We start from the raw sequence: 14961 nt of genomic DNA, 5'->3' as shown, positions 1-14961 counted from the left end.
GTATGAGGTTAGTCAAGTGACTTCTGCAAATTATTTTCACTCTACCCATCCATGAGTATAGGGAACCCAGCAAAGTATATTATTTCCTCACGGTTTTGGTGCTTATCATGATCTTGGTATAAAATTCTGCTCCTTCCTATAATGTGTCAAACAGTGATGTGCAATGATGTCAGGACTAAGAAAACATTCACCCATTTTCCTAACCAACAAGGCAGAACTTTTAAAGTTCTAACTTCATGTGGAACACACTTATGCAGATCTAATACACAGGTGACTGATTACCAAGATTTTGTTATGAATTTTATAGTCATGTCTCAAAAGTAAAATAAACCTTTTTAAAGTACAGGTTTATCTTGCTTTAAACAACAGATTCCCCAGAAAATTGTTTAATTGTACAATTGTTTAATTATATACAATTGTCTAAATTATTTTAAACTATTTTGAGAAACTTTGGGGAGCTTCCCTACTGAAGAGGAACTGAATCAAATCTTGTTATTGTATTATGTATTTTCTCAAGTGAGGCCCATCTATGCTGGACTGCTCCAGCTTCTCGCCAGCTGAGAGGAGAGTGTCCCCAGTGTCATTTCCTGCAAAGTCCCTAATCTCTCAAGAGATGCCCCACCACCAGGGCAAACATTACAGAGAGTGATGTGCTCCGCAGATGGCCTCTGATTGGAACCCTAGTTTCAGCGGACTGCATCCTTAGGGAGGTTGTCTGAGGATGGCGGTATGACTGAGCTGCCTATCACAATGCCGTTCTCCCTGTCTCCCTTCTGGCAAATGGTCTAGGGCTAGTCACGTGATGGAGCTCTGGAAATGACACAAAAAGTAGAAGTGGCCAGAAGGCACTTCTGGGTTTCTTGCTTAAGCTGACATGCCCCTTCAGAGTTTTGCTACTGGGTACTTCTTTCTGGCCTTGTCACAGAGCAGATGCCTGGTTGCAGCCATCTTGTAGCCATGAGAGAGAAAGCTGGCAGCACAGAAAGGTGAGATAAGCTTGGTTTTCAGATGGCATCACTGGGCTGCTTTACCAACTCTGGATTGTGTGCTCTGGATTTCTGTTGAATGAAACAAGGAAATCTCTATACTTAATTGAGGTTCTATTTATTGATTTTTCTGTTAGTTTCCAACATACTCTTAATCAGCACCCTGAATTTCTATTCAAACTTCTCTTTGCTACTGATATATATGGAATTCTGTGGCAAGTTGATGACACTGGCTGGGAACAAGCAAGACGTTACCTCCAAAACATAAATGTTGATATAGTGACATTTGTAGAGCCTCCTTATGGAAAAAATGCTGGGCTACCTGATCTACTGTGTTGTTACCAAAAAACAGCAGGGAAACAAAACCCCCAAACTCTCTACATTCTGCCAAGGCATTTTGGCCACAATTACCTTCACTTAGTTGAGCTTGATTGGTCAAGTATTAAAAATGACTGAGCCCTGAATGCTAAAGCAGAAGAGACGCACTGGCCCAAGGATATAACTTTCTAAAAAATCAAGAACCAAATGTTTTATGGACAATTTGGGGAAAATTAAAGTTATGCAATAGTAAGCACTGCGCAAACCAGCCAAAAGCATTAGCCACCAGGGACTGGATGGTTCTCTTTGCACAAACATGTGAGCTAAAGCTCACAACAGCTACCGGCTATTGTGCAACCTGTCTGGCAGACTCCAGGATCTTCAGGCTAGTTTATAACCACATGACAATAAATGTTTATAAGATACCGAACACAGCAAAGTCATCCTTATGGATTTATGTGTTTATATTGGCACTTAAAAGGAATAAATGTTGGTAAGTACATATTTCTGTTCAAGGAAATAATATGTAAGTTTAAACATCACAAGAGACTTCTCATTCCCACTCATATATAGAAGTTCCGGCTGCACTGTTTGTTTTATAGTTTTCTTTGCATATAATAAAAATTTCAGTTAAGGGAGTTTCCTAAGCATTAATACTATACTATGTGTAGGGGCTACACCTGGACATTGAACTCAAAATGATAGAACACATAAAGTGTCCGCCACAATGATTTTCAAATTCCTATAAGCCATCTGGAGCTATGCCCAGGAATTTGAATTTGCACAGAAGGAAACTGAGTTCCAGAGAGGTGAGACCAAGTGCTTGTGTAATTAACAAGAAGAGTCATCTGGCCTGCTTAAATCTAGTTGTGTGGATTATTTCATTCGAACTGTTCAAATTGTTTATTAAACTGATTAGAACTGATCATGGGACTTTCAAATCCCCAGTTCATTTAATAATGTAGAGGTCAACTTTTCTTTAAGAAATTAAATGGTTTTTTAGAAACAGGATGAGTATTTATAGAATGATCAGCAACAAATCCAAGTTACTATAGTGTACGTGAACTAGTAAAATATAAGCTCAAAGGCACTGGCTGATTTATTTTAAAATATTTGTTAAATACATATATTCATAAAACTATCTGGGGAACCTGTTAAAAAACAAAAGCAGAAATTCTGACTCTCTGGGTCCTGTGGGGGAGAGGAGAGCCCAACAACATAAATGTTGACAATAGCTAAATGAATCTGACCCAGGAAGGCCTGTGGACCTCCCTTTGAGATCTCCCTTTGAGCTAATCTATATGCTTCTAGATGCTAGAGATACAAAGCTCAGACTGTTCAGACTAGTGAGAGACACAAAGAAACAACAATTTTCCAATGCCTTCAAAGTATTCAGAGAGGAGTGAAGGCATAAAACTGAGTGCACAAGTGAGACTAAGCTCCCTTGTGACATGAACTAGTTTTAAGAGTGGAACAGCAAAAGAATGGGAGGAAAGCGCTCAGGCAGAAAGAAGCACGGCAAGGACAAGCACTGGGTGAGGCTTGTAGGGAACTGAATGAGGAGTTTGGAATCACCGGGACACCTGAGGAGTCGGAAATGAGGTGGGAGAGTTGGGAAGTGGTGTCCCGAATGACTTTTCTATGTGGGACTTGTTTGAACTTTTGAAGGCACAGGAGGTAGCTGAGGGCTGAGGCATGAGGGGCAGAGTTAAATTCAATTTTTAGAAAGCTTGCAGGCCATAGTCACACAGAGGACACCTGGGAGGAATGCAATCTGATGGAGGCAGAGAGGCCTGGGAACTGCAGTTCTCAAGAGAAGAAGCCAGGACAGGTGAAGGCAGGGGCATGCCATTTGGGAGATGGTAACCCACAGTAATCATTCCCTATGTGGATTGAAGTGAATTCAATAGACGAGGAACAGATAGGTCTTAGCAACTAATCTAATGTGGCTGTGCTCAGTCACTTGGTCGTGTTCAACTCTTTGCAACCCCATGGACTGCAGCCTGCCGTGGGATTTTTCCAGGCAAGAATACTGGAGTGGGTAGCCATTTCCTTTTCCAGGAGATCACTCCAGCCTGGGGATCGAACCCGTGTCTCTAGCGTCTCCTACATTGGCAGGTAGATTTTTTCTTACCTCTAGTGCCACCTGGGAAGCCCTTAGCAACTAAGCTAACCTGGGGAGAAAGGCAAAAAAGAGAGATTAGGTGATGGTTCTTAGGTTTCTGGTTTGTGTGACTTGGTAACTGGTGTTAGTTTTGTGGGTGGGGAGTAAAGAAATGACATTTTAATATTTACTAACAAAGAGAGTTAGTAAGATTATGTGACTTGCTGGTAGAGATTAAAAGAGACCCATAGGGCGTGGGACTTAGAAATGTCTGGGCTGGTCTGGTATCTATTTGGAAGCCATCCACGTCTGCATGGTGATGGCTGAAGTCACAAAACTGGATGAGATCATCCAGGGGGAATGTCCTGAAAATCAAGGTAACTGGGAGGGAGGGAGTGAGTGATAGTCTCTCAGTCATGTCCAACTCTTTGCGACTCCATGGACTGTACCCTGCCAGGCTCCTCTGTCCATGGGATTCTCCAGGCAAGAATACTGGAGTGGGTTGCCATTTCCTTCTCCAACTGGGAGGGAGGTATCACCATTTAAGGCGGAGATGAAAAGAAACAAGTAGCAAAGAACAAGAGACAATCAAAAGGTAAGAAGAAAACCTAGGAGTATCATGGAAAAAAGGTCACAGCAGAGACGGTCAAGTGTCCCGGAGCAATCAAGACAGATAAGTGCTGATAAAGAGTGTTCCAAAAGCTTGCCTCCTCTGTGCAAGGATCATTCATTTCTTCCAATATTTACTGAAGTCCCCTGAGTGCCAGGTGCTGGAAAGATAAACCTGAAAGGACAGCATCATCCTACTTTGGGAGCATAACAAAAGCATTTCCATTTCCTTACAAATGTTGCACTTTGTAGATGTGAATGGAAATTGATTCATATGCAAAGCACTGGGGGAAGCTGCATTCGGGCGAACAGCAAAAAGAGGTGAGATGACATGCTTCAGAAGGAAGGAGTCTGAGATTAAAGTGGGGACAGGAAGAAAAGGCACTGCAGCATCACCTCCTTATCCTGAGCTTTTCTCTCTTTAACCCTGACTTAACTCCATCTTAACGATGTCTGCCTGGGGAGCAAAGTCCTCTGCTGAGAAGTCCTTATTTCCCAAAAGACTCTTTTGGTGTTGCAAGAAGAAGAATAAGGTAGGAAAGAGTTAAACACACCAAATTCAACCGAAATGTTTCTGGACTACATTTTTGAAACCTCATCTCATAGCTATTTAGCACAGTGCCTTAGTTTCGTTCTGTTTTTTCTTTTAAAATAAAACAAGTCTTTCAGGCTTTTTAATTACCAAAACACTTTTTTAAAAAAACTTTCTGACTCTGTGGTTGTGCCTTTCATACTTTGACCAGGATTTTCTGTTCCTCAGTAAGGAGAGTGAGCCTGACCCAGTCACAGACCCATTTAGCACAGATGGGCCCACCACAGGCCCTGCCGACATGTTTTTTCATTTTAGGTAACCTCTCAAGAACTTCAGGTCTCACAGCATGAACTTCTCAGCACACGCCACATACAGATTTTGGTGCTTTCCCCAATCCTGTTGGTATAGAAGCAAGTAATTCTACTACCAGGGGTTGAACACTGCCTAGTTTTATTAGAGGCTGTATTTCAGGAGAGCCTGCGATGGTGTGTCAAGCTTGGGACCACCATGCTGAACGCCTCTAAACACCATTCCTGGAAGGGCTTCTACTTTTTAAAATGACTCTGCAAACTTGACCTCTAAGCCTCTAAAACAAGTAGTTAGAAACTCTGTTTTTATACCTTTAGAAAATAAGAACACATACCATCTGTACTTTAGCAAGAGTAAAGCCTATGATTATTTCAGTAAACGAAAAGGTAGGAAGGAAGAAGGAAAAGAGGTCTGAAAAAAAAACCCTTATCACAGAAACATCCAGTCTTCTGGCATTGTCATTTAAAGAGCTGTGGAAATCACATAAACTCAGAATTATGCTCTTTCCTTCTTCTTGGCTGGAAGCCTGAGGACACAAGTCAAAGTTTGGTAGGGAAAATGGCACCTTTGGAAATTTTATGATCTGGCCTTATATAAAGGTCAAGAAATACAATGAAACTGGTTTCTTTGGTTTCCTTAGAAGACTGGAAATCAAGAGAACGTTGGGGTTAATATAAGTACATTTTAGTTCCTTCCAGCACTAGATTTCAGAGGTTCCTTAACTCTGAGCTGGTATTAAATCTACCTTGGTTGAGTATAAACCCGGCACTGGCTGGCTGCCTTTAGTGATTTTGCACTTTATGGCTGCCTCCTCTTAAAAAGTGCACCATTGTGACTAATTTCTTGGGCGGTACATTGGAAAGTGAAAGTGAAGTCGCTCAGTCGTGTCTGACTCTTTGTGACCCCATGGACTGTAGCCTACAATGCTCCTCCGTCAATGGGATTTTCCAGGCAAGAGTATTGGAGTGGGGTGCCATTGCCTTCTCCAGAGGATCTTCCCAACCCAGGGATCAAACGTGGGTCTCCCGCATTATAGGCAGATGCTTTACCATCTGAGCCACCAGGGAAGTCCAGCAGAGGGCAAAGTCAATCTGAAATGGAGCAAACAAATTCACCTTCCATTCCCTGGCGAGGAGGACATTTTCACTGTTGTTACTGAACCAAACTTGGGTCCACTTGCCCATGCACAATACAATGTACCAACACCAGGGTGTTGTGAAGAAAAGGGCAGTTTACGTAAGGTACCAGACAAGGAGTCCAGGGCAGCCAGCGCTCAAAAAGCCTGAGCTGCCCGTGGGTTCCAGCAAGCACTTCTAAAGGCAAGGTGAGATAGGGGTGTCCCAGGGTAAGTGATCAGCTCAGGCACGATTCTCTGATTGGTGGATGGTGAGGTAATAGGGCAGCGTCACAAGACTTGATGAGTCTTAGGTGCCAGGAGGTCTTGGGGCTGCATGCTCATGGTCATTAAGTAGTTAATTTCTTTCACTTGGTGGTAGTTTTAGCCTCTGATGTGCATCAGATGGTATTATCTAAGCACCTCTGAGAGGAGCTGAAGCAGAGGGTATGGGGCAGGAAGTCTGTCCCGAGAAGACCCTACAGGGTCCTGCTTGATTACATGAAGAAATATTACCATTGACCAGGTTTTACAAGTTATTTTGACTATACTGGAGTCATTTAAGCTGATGCTTCTAGTGCTGTGCTTAGTCGCTCAGTCGTGTCCAACTCTTTGCGACCCCATAGACTGTAGCCTGCCAGGCTCCTCTGTCCATGGGGATTCTCTAGGCAAGAATACTGGAGTGGGCTGCCATGCCCTCCTCCAGGGGAACTTCCCAACCCAGGGATCGAATCAGGGTCTCTGGCATTGCAGACAGATACTTTACCAGCTGAGCTACCAGGGAAGCCCATGCTTCTAGTAAGTCTATCTAAATTTAAAAGGTAAAAACTGCTGCTACTGCTGCTGCTAAGTCGTTTCAGTCGTGTCCGACTCTGTGCGACCCCAGAGACGGCAGCCCACCAGGCTCCCCCGTCCCTGGGATTCTCCAGGCAAGAACACTGGAGTGGGTTGCCATTTCCTTCTCCAGTGCATGAAAGTGAAAAGTGAAAGTGAAGTCACTCAGTCGTGTCCAACTCTTAGCGACCCCATGGACTGCAGCCCACCAGGCTCCTCCATCATGGGATTTTCCAGGCACGAGTACTGGAGTGGGGTGCCATTGCCTTCTCCGGGTAAAAACTAAGAGTCACTATAAACTGATTTCTCTTACTTATTAATAGAATCTATTTTTTTAACCACATAATAATAAAGCGACCATAAATTCATTTGGCACTTTGCAACTCACAAAACACTTCTACTAACATTACATAGATTCCTTGGCAACCCACTCTGAGACAAAAACAAATTTGTGGAACTAACACAATTGGCAGTGGGCTCACACATGTCTGGAATTCCCAGGCAGTCAGCTGCATGTGTTTCCCTTTTCATTCATTTCAAAATAATAAGACTTTCAGCTTCACTTATATATTATGGCAGGTTTTAATTGTATGTTATCACCTACCTTATTCCTATGAGACCAAATCATTTGCCTTTTACAGGTAAGAAAATGGAGGCTCTTTAGAAAAAAACAGAAGTTACTAATAAGTGACTAAGAAATAGAAGATCTATGATTAGGAAAAGTACAGTTCTTTCCTCCATCCCACAGCTTCTGCCAAGTCATTATAAAAATGTGCAGGGAGGTTCTTATCCCTTGCTGCTGGGTTTCTCAAGAATGGTAACCCACTTTAGTAACACGGCATGCTCTGTAATTTACTACTGACAAAGCTACTACTAGAAATTTACTAGTAACTTTTAATTTGGTAAAACATGACTAATAAAAAGCAATCCAACACTAACCTCTTCACTACCTCACAGTTGTAAAGCAAGCTAGTTTTGTTTGTGGATTTGTGCTAATGATAATATATAATGATAATAAACAGATATACAGATCATTAATTCCACAAATATATACTGAACACCTATTCTCTGCCAGACCCTATGTGAAGTGCTGGATACACAGTAGTGAAAAAAGATGGGCACTGCATTCTGTTGAGTAGGGGAGAGACGTTAACCAACAGATAAACAAAAATAACCCGGTATGGTGCATTTTGAAAAAAAATGAGAGTACTAGGAGTTGCTTTTTTTTTTTGGCCACACTTGGAGGCATGCAGGATCTTAGTTCACCGACCAGGGATAGAACTCATGTCCCCTGCAGTGGAAATGCAGTCTTAACCACTGGACTGCCAGAGAGGGCCCATGAAAGATTACTGGGAAAGACAGCGTTTGAGGGTGGGAAGCTCTTTTAGATGGAGAATGAGAATATCTCAATAGAGGTGCCACATAAATTGAGATCACAAAAATGAGAAAGAGCTGGCCTTGAGAAGCATGGAAGAATATTCAAGGTGGAAAGAAACACATGCTGAAAAGTCTGAAAAATAGAGTTTTGTGTAATGGGCTCAGAAACAGTCATTGTGTGGGTAGGACCAGGCAGTGTTAGGGAAGGATGGAGGTAAGGCTGGAGTCCTGAACTGCTTTGTGTGTGCTTAGCCGCTCAATACTGTCCCACTCTGAATGTAGCCTGTCAGGCTTCTTTGTCTTTTAACTGCCTCAAGGTATCGCCTGCCCTGCTACTTGCCTTCAAATGACTACACTTAACTGCCTTGTGACTTCCCAGGTGGCACTAGTGGTAAAGAACCCAGCTGCCAAAGTAGGAGATGTAAGAGACGCGGGTTCAATCCCTGGATGGGGGAGATTCCCTGGAGGAGGGTATGGCAACCCACTCCAGTATTCTTGCCTGGTGAATCCCATGGACAGAGGAGCTTGGCGGGCTACATCCATGGGGTTGCAAAGAGTTGGACACGACTGAAGCAACTATCACTTTCACTTTTAACTGCCTTGTAATCCAGAAACTATCCCTGATTAAGCAGATAAAGCTAAAAATATAATATCAAAAGACTACCTAGACCAAGGACACAAGTTTCCATCTTTTTAATGAAGGTTTACATCAAGTTAAACCATTATAGATACCGATATAGATACAAGAATGGACAGATACATATCTCTAGTGTTCTAGAAGAAAAGTAGTATATCTCAAGGTGGGAGGACAGGGAGTGAGATTATAGGGATTTGCTTTGTGTGTATATTTTTTAAATTAAGGAAATAAACAGCAAAATGAAAAAATTCTTTTTGCTTTTAGGAAAGCCTGGTTTTAAGAATTTCAGCTGGCTAAATTTTGGAAGCTTAAAGAAAAAAATCAAATTCAAGAATGTTCCCTGGACCTGAGCCTATGCATTTTTACTTACATAAGAATTGAATATGCATTTTTATCCCCTTAGGGCCCTAGACTGCCAATATTTTACTTTTCAGAGATGGGCAGACAGCATAGGTAATCTATGGTGACCTCAGTAACACTTCCCCTTATTTAAATCAGTCTTCTTTCCAAAGTATTTTTGCTGTTAAAGATGACTGTCTTTTTTGGCTCACAGATATGGTTTTAGAGAACAACCATGCACATAAAAATTCTTCCTTTTGCTCTGGTGGATCTGGACTTTTTCTATGTCTACTCTTTTATCTCTTTTTAGAGGTGATGTGGAAGCAAAGAAGAGAATGGCTGTATAGTTGACCCAACTCTTTCTCTTTTTCTTGTTCTTTCTTTCTTTCTTTTTTTTTTAGCTGTATCACTTGGCATGCCGGCTGTTAATTCCCCAACTGGGAACAGAACTCAAGTTCCTTGCGGTGGAAGTGCAGAGTCGTAATCACTGGACAGCCATAGTTGGCCCAACTCTTTCTTTTAACTTGGAATTTTTAAGTGTAAGTGAACTACATCTTAAGTTGTTTTTTTTTTTTTTTTTTTCCTTTTTCAGGTTAACTCTAACCCTCTTCCTCTTTTTCAGCAATAACAATCTCTAACAACTGCAACCATCTTACCGTGGCTGAACTTTCATAGCAAAGAATCTCAACTTTTCATTGGTTACAAACTGTTTTGTCACATCTAAGTGTCTTACAGGGTTTTGATCTGCCCCTTCCCTTCTGTGGCAGAACACCTTACCTAAATTTCCCTTAAATTAGGCACATTAAGCATCATTGGGGAAGGTTCAGGATAGTTCTGTCACCCCCATTTGCGCAGTATCCCTCTACTCCAAGCATATGTTAATTATCTGTGACTCCCCTAGTCCCGGGCTGCCATAGATAGGGCTGAACTCACTTGCTCTCAGTGAAAGCTTCTTCTTTATTCCCCATGGCACTATGGAGGTAGGGCTAGCACTTGTCTATAAGTCCCAAACTTGACTTTGTGTTCCACAGAAAGGTGGAGAAGTTGGGTCTCCTCCCACTTTCTCTTTTTACAAGAAGATAAGACCAGAGGAAGCCTGTACTGTCTTTATTTCTGCAATTGCAATGATCAGCTGCTTTATGCTCCTCACTTCTAAGTTTTTGTGCACTCAAGTATCAAATCAGGACTAATTTCAACCACTTCCTCTGCTAGAGATTTGTTGATGCTGAGGGTCTAGTTCTTTTTAATGTTTTGGATCACTTTTTGCCTTCAGTTCTGAGCACTGTTTACTTGTAACCAAGAGACAATATTTTTGTGAATTTTTAAGATTATCAACGAATACTCAAAGTTTTGACAATATCTGATTGATAATAAGCATGTTCTTATTGTCCACGTGCCTTCAGTGACTGCTTGTTAATTGCAACCAAGGATAATATTTCTTAATGAATATGCTGAGGTCTTCAAGAACTGCCTAAGATTTAACAACACAGAGACAATACCGTGTGTAAAGGTCACCTCTTGAATACCATAAAAACACCACAGTAAACTCTTCCAGTGGAGAAGGTAGTGGCAACCCACTCCAGTACTCTTGCCTGGAAAATTCCATGGATGGAGGAGCCTGGTAGGCTGCAGTCCATGGGGTCGCTAAGAGTCGGACATGACTGAGCGACTTCACTTTTACTTTCCACTTTCATGCATTGGAGAAGGAAATGGCAACCCACTCCAGTGTTCTTGCCTGGAGAATCCCATGAACGGAGAAGCCTGGTGGGCTGCAGTCCATGGGGTCGCAGAGAGTCAGACATGACTGAAGCGACTTAGCAGCAGCAGCAAACTCTTTCAGAATGATTAGTTTTTCTGATGTTTCTTAGATAACCCTTAATTCTGATCTTAACAACCAACAGGTAAAGGGACATTTAACAACTTATTGAGAGCATATTATATCAATACCCTGCTCCTGGCTCCAAGAAAAAGGCAAAGCCTTATGCTGTTTTTCTGCAAGTGGTTTGCTACCAGTTAAATAGCTTACAGTTTAAACTAAACAAAATATTGGCTTAAATAAATTCTGTTACCCCAAACTTACAGACTATTAAAATGTTTGCTTTTTTAATGGCTCACAATGACTATTAAAATTTCTCATTCACTCATTCTCATACCTCTTTGTTCTGAAAATACTCAGTCCAGGGGGAACTGACTCACCTTGAGGTATAAATGAGTGAATGATAGTTCTCATGTTTAATTCTTGAAAGTTGCATGGTTCTAAGCCCTGGAACACATTAGAATCATCTAGAGAGCTTTAAGGAGAAGGCAATGGCACCCCACTCCAGTATTCTTGCCTGGAAAATCCCATGGACGGAGGAGCCTGGTAGGCTGCAGTCCAGGGGGCCGCTAAGAGTCGGACAGGACTGAGCGACTCACTTTCACTTTTTCACTTTCATGCATTGGAGAAGGAAATGGCAACCCACTCCAGTGTTCTAGCCTGGAGAATCCCAGGGGCAGGAGAGCCTGGTGGGCTGATGTCTATGGGGTCACACAGAGTCGGGCACAACTGAAGTGACTTAGCAGTAGCAACAGAGAGCTTTAAAAAATACAGTATTTGAGAACTGCCTCCTAGAGGATCTGATTTGTCTAGGGGTAAGAGACATTGGTATCTTTTAAAAGCTGCCCAGGTAACTCTAATATTCAGCTCCAGCACATCTGAAGGATACTCACAATGTACCTGAGGAATACAACAGAAACGGCATTTCCTGAGGCCACCTACTCAGAAAAGGGTCTATCAGATGATCACAAGGAGGGCAGTAGCAGGAGTGGGAAGTCTGAAGGTGACTGATAATTAACCACATGGAGGGGAGTGGTTCTTATCTGGACAGTCACTATGATTCTTGCAGAAATATTCAAATTCTACTAGTATGAATTCGTGTTTTATTAATCTAAAAGAACCTTGTGATGCTTTGGATTTTCAGGTAAAATGTTGACAAATACGAGAAAGTCAGCTGGTGTGAGAGACTATACAGTAAAGCAGAATGACTACCATACAGATAGCTTAGCCCCACTGTAGCAGCTTCACTTGCAACTTTCCTGTAAGCTGGTCCTGTGCTTCTTATCATATTCCTTTTGTCCCCTTCTGAACTTGCAGAATGGCTCACATTTTTTTCAGTGAGCCATTTGGGGGTATTTTTTTACAGGGCACAGGGAAAGTACCCTGTAAGCCACAATGGCCACTGTCCATGTCTGTCCACTTATTACTGTGGTCTCTTTCCAGTTTTTATCCAATGCCAACACCCATCGTGTTCCATAGTCCAATGGAGCTGGCAGACAACTAAAAGGGAAACGATATTTTCTGGTCGCCACTTCTCCCCCACTAAAACTAACTGAATGGAAATTTGTTCGTGATCTGAATTTATATAATGGCAGATATCTCATGTCCCCTCTTTGAAGTCTTCTTTAAGCTCCAAAGATTAGAGAAGCACTTTACTTTTTCCTCACTGGTGGGATGCCTCCTTTTTCATACAGATATCACAAAATGACTGATTCTGAAATGAGCAGCTCTTTTCTCTAGTAGAAATAGAATTTTTCATATGCAAAAGGATACCTCCTGATTGAATTCTATAAAGAGGTATTCCCATTCCCATACTAATAGGTTTTAAAATTTTTTCTTAATCACAAAATAAGTTTTCACATTCCCAGAGTTACTATTTCTACTATGGCAAGTGAGGAATACACTTTTTAGTGGGTTGTGACATAGTATTAGAGCTGGCTATACTCACTTACCTGAGAAGTAGCTTACTCGGTCTGGAGAATTTCATCCCCAGAGTAACTGTGGTACACAAATAGTTCAAACTATCAGTTTAACTATTTTCTGCAAATTTCTTGCATGGATGTTGTATTTTTAAAAACTTAGCACTATATGAAAAGTGGTACCACTTAATTCATCACATGTGAAGTCACTCAGTCATGTCCAACTGTTTGTGACCCCATGGACTGTAGCCCACCAGGCTTCTCCATCCATGGAATTTTCTAGGCAAGAATACTGGAGTGGGTTGCCATTTCTTTCTCCAGGGTATCTTCCTGACCAGGGATCAAACCCAGGTCTCCCGCATTGCGGGCAGATGCTTTACCGTCTCATAAGACCCACTAAATTGTAGGGGATACTGCTGGAAATTGTCACATGCTCTTCTTGCTGTTACCCTCTTCTTACTTTTCCCAGGCTGTGTTTAACAGCATTGGGACTAGGCTTCAACAATCAGAAAGGTTTTGATTCCCGTGTGTATGTTTTAAGAGTATTAACTGCACTCCTAATTTTACACTCCTCCAGGTAAAATTTAAAAGTCTGTATATTTTTGTTTTTTCTTTTTAACAAAGTCCTCTGTCATGTATACTGTGAGGATACCAGAGTGCCCCCCAGCCCTTACCTGTGCTTTCACATCCCTCAGTTTTGGTTAACTGTGATGAAAATATATAAATATTTTACAAAAATATTAAATAGAAAAATCCCAGGAACAGACAATTCGGAAGTTTTAAGTTATGTGTGCCATTCTGAGTTAATTCCTTTTCATATCACTTGACTAGGAGCCTTTTACTGTGTTGTCATTTTTTCCAGTTATTACCAGCGCTACAGCCTACACATTTTTCAGTATAATTTATCTTCAAATTGTGATTTTACCTTTTGGAAAAAAATCAATGCTAAATCTTCTAAAAACTACTACTATGACTTACTGATTCTCCTTCATACCCATTCCCCTCCTCCACCCCTCAGCCTACACGGAATGACTTATACCTTTGTCAAGTTCCTAGGCTCTTAAATGTACCAGTTAAAGGCTAACTAATAGCTAATCTCTGTTCTATGTACCTAGCAAGTCAATAGTTACTGTAGACTGAATCATAACATTGTGTGAGGAATATCAAATACCTAATCCCAGGATATGGTGAGGATACCTCATTAAAAAAGAAAACTAACAGCTTCATTTGACCTAAGTAAACATGGCATATCTCATCAATGCCAGCTCAAAAAAAATAGAAGTGAAATTTTCATGCAAACTAGACTTCAGTGCTGTTTTTCATTTATCTTAAAATAAATTTTTTCTATAAGTATAAATATAATATATTATGCTGAATAATATGTTGTACTATATAAAACAAGTTTTTCATTATTAGTTATTCTTTAATGGCAAGTCAAAAAATTCCATGCTCTGGGTTTTTTTTTTTCTCCTCTCTGGTTTCATATTTTGCATTTATAGAGTAAATTCAAACCAAGTTCAGAAGAGAAGCACTAGGTTGTATAGAAATAACCCGTCCCAAGGAATCTTAGCCATTTCTTAGGATGACTAAGAACTTTGCAACTCAAAGCGTTGTGACAACCATCATCACCAGCACCATCTATGATTAAGAATCTGTATTTCTACAGACTGACTTCCTGAAATAGAGTTCTTCAGGTGATCTGGATTCACACTAAAGTTTGAACAATACTGTATTAGAAGGTTTAGTTTTCCATTGAGAAAACAATAATGACAACAAGAACACAAGTGACTTTCATAACACAAGAAGAGTGGTCTTGAAAAAAATCTGTCAAGTGACTGACATAACAATTTTAAAGCAAAATACTTAATCTGTCATATAGGGGCATGCTCCATGATGTGCTGAATACTAGTAATACACAGTCTTGTCAGTTTCTATTACAGGTGAAATAACCCACAAAATTAGGTGGTTCCCTGCATTTTGATTCCACCCCAATCCATAATTCTTATGGATTATTTACAAGAACAGGAGAGCCACATTGAGTAGTCATGAATATTTTAAATACTGGAA

At 41.1% G+C, this 14961-nt stretch overlaps 1 protein-coding gene and 1 pseudogene across 1 annotated transcript in view; both read right to left on the bottom strand.

The window, feature by feature from the left end:
* Positions 1-14961, bottom strand: part of ELOVL6 (ELOVL fatty acid elongase 6) — a 132943-nt gene that overhangs the window by 79845 nt on the left and 38137 nt on the right. The gene's annotated exons all lie outside the window — the stretch shown is intronic.
* Positions 3378-6645, bottom strand: LOC112586234 (annotated as a pseudogene).

The sequence above is a fragment of the Bubalus bubalis genome, chromosome 7, assembly GCF_019923935.1.
Source record: "Bubalus bubalis isolate 160015118507 breed Murrah chromosome 7, NDDB_SH_1, whole genome shotgun sequence".
NCBI lineage: Eukaryota > Metazoa > Chordata > Mammalia > Artiodactyla > Bovidae > Bubalus > Bubalus bubalis.
Note: the sequence above shows the minus strand (reverse complement) of the source record. Positions and strands in the feature narration are given on the sequence as shown.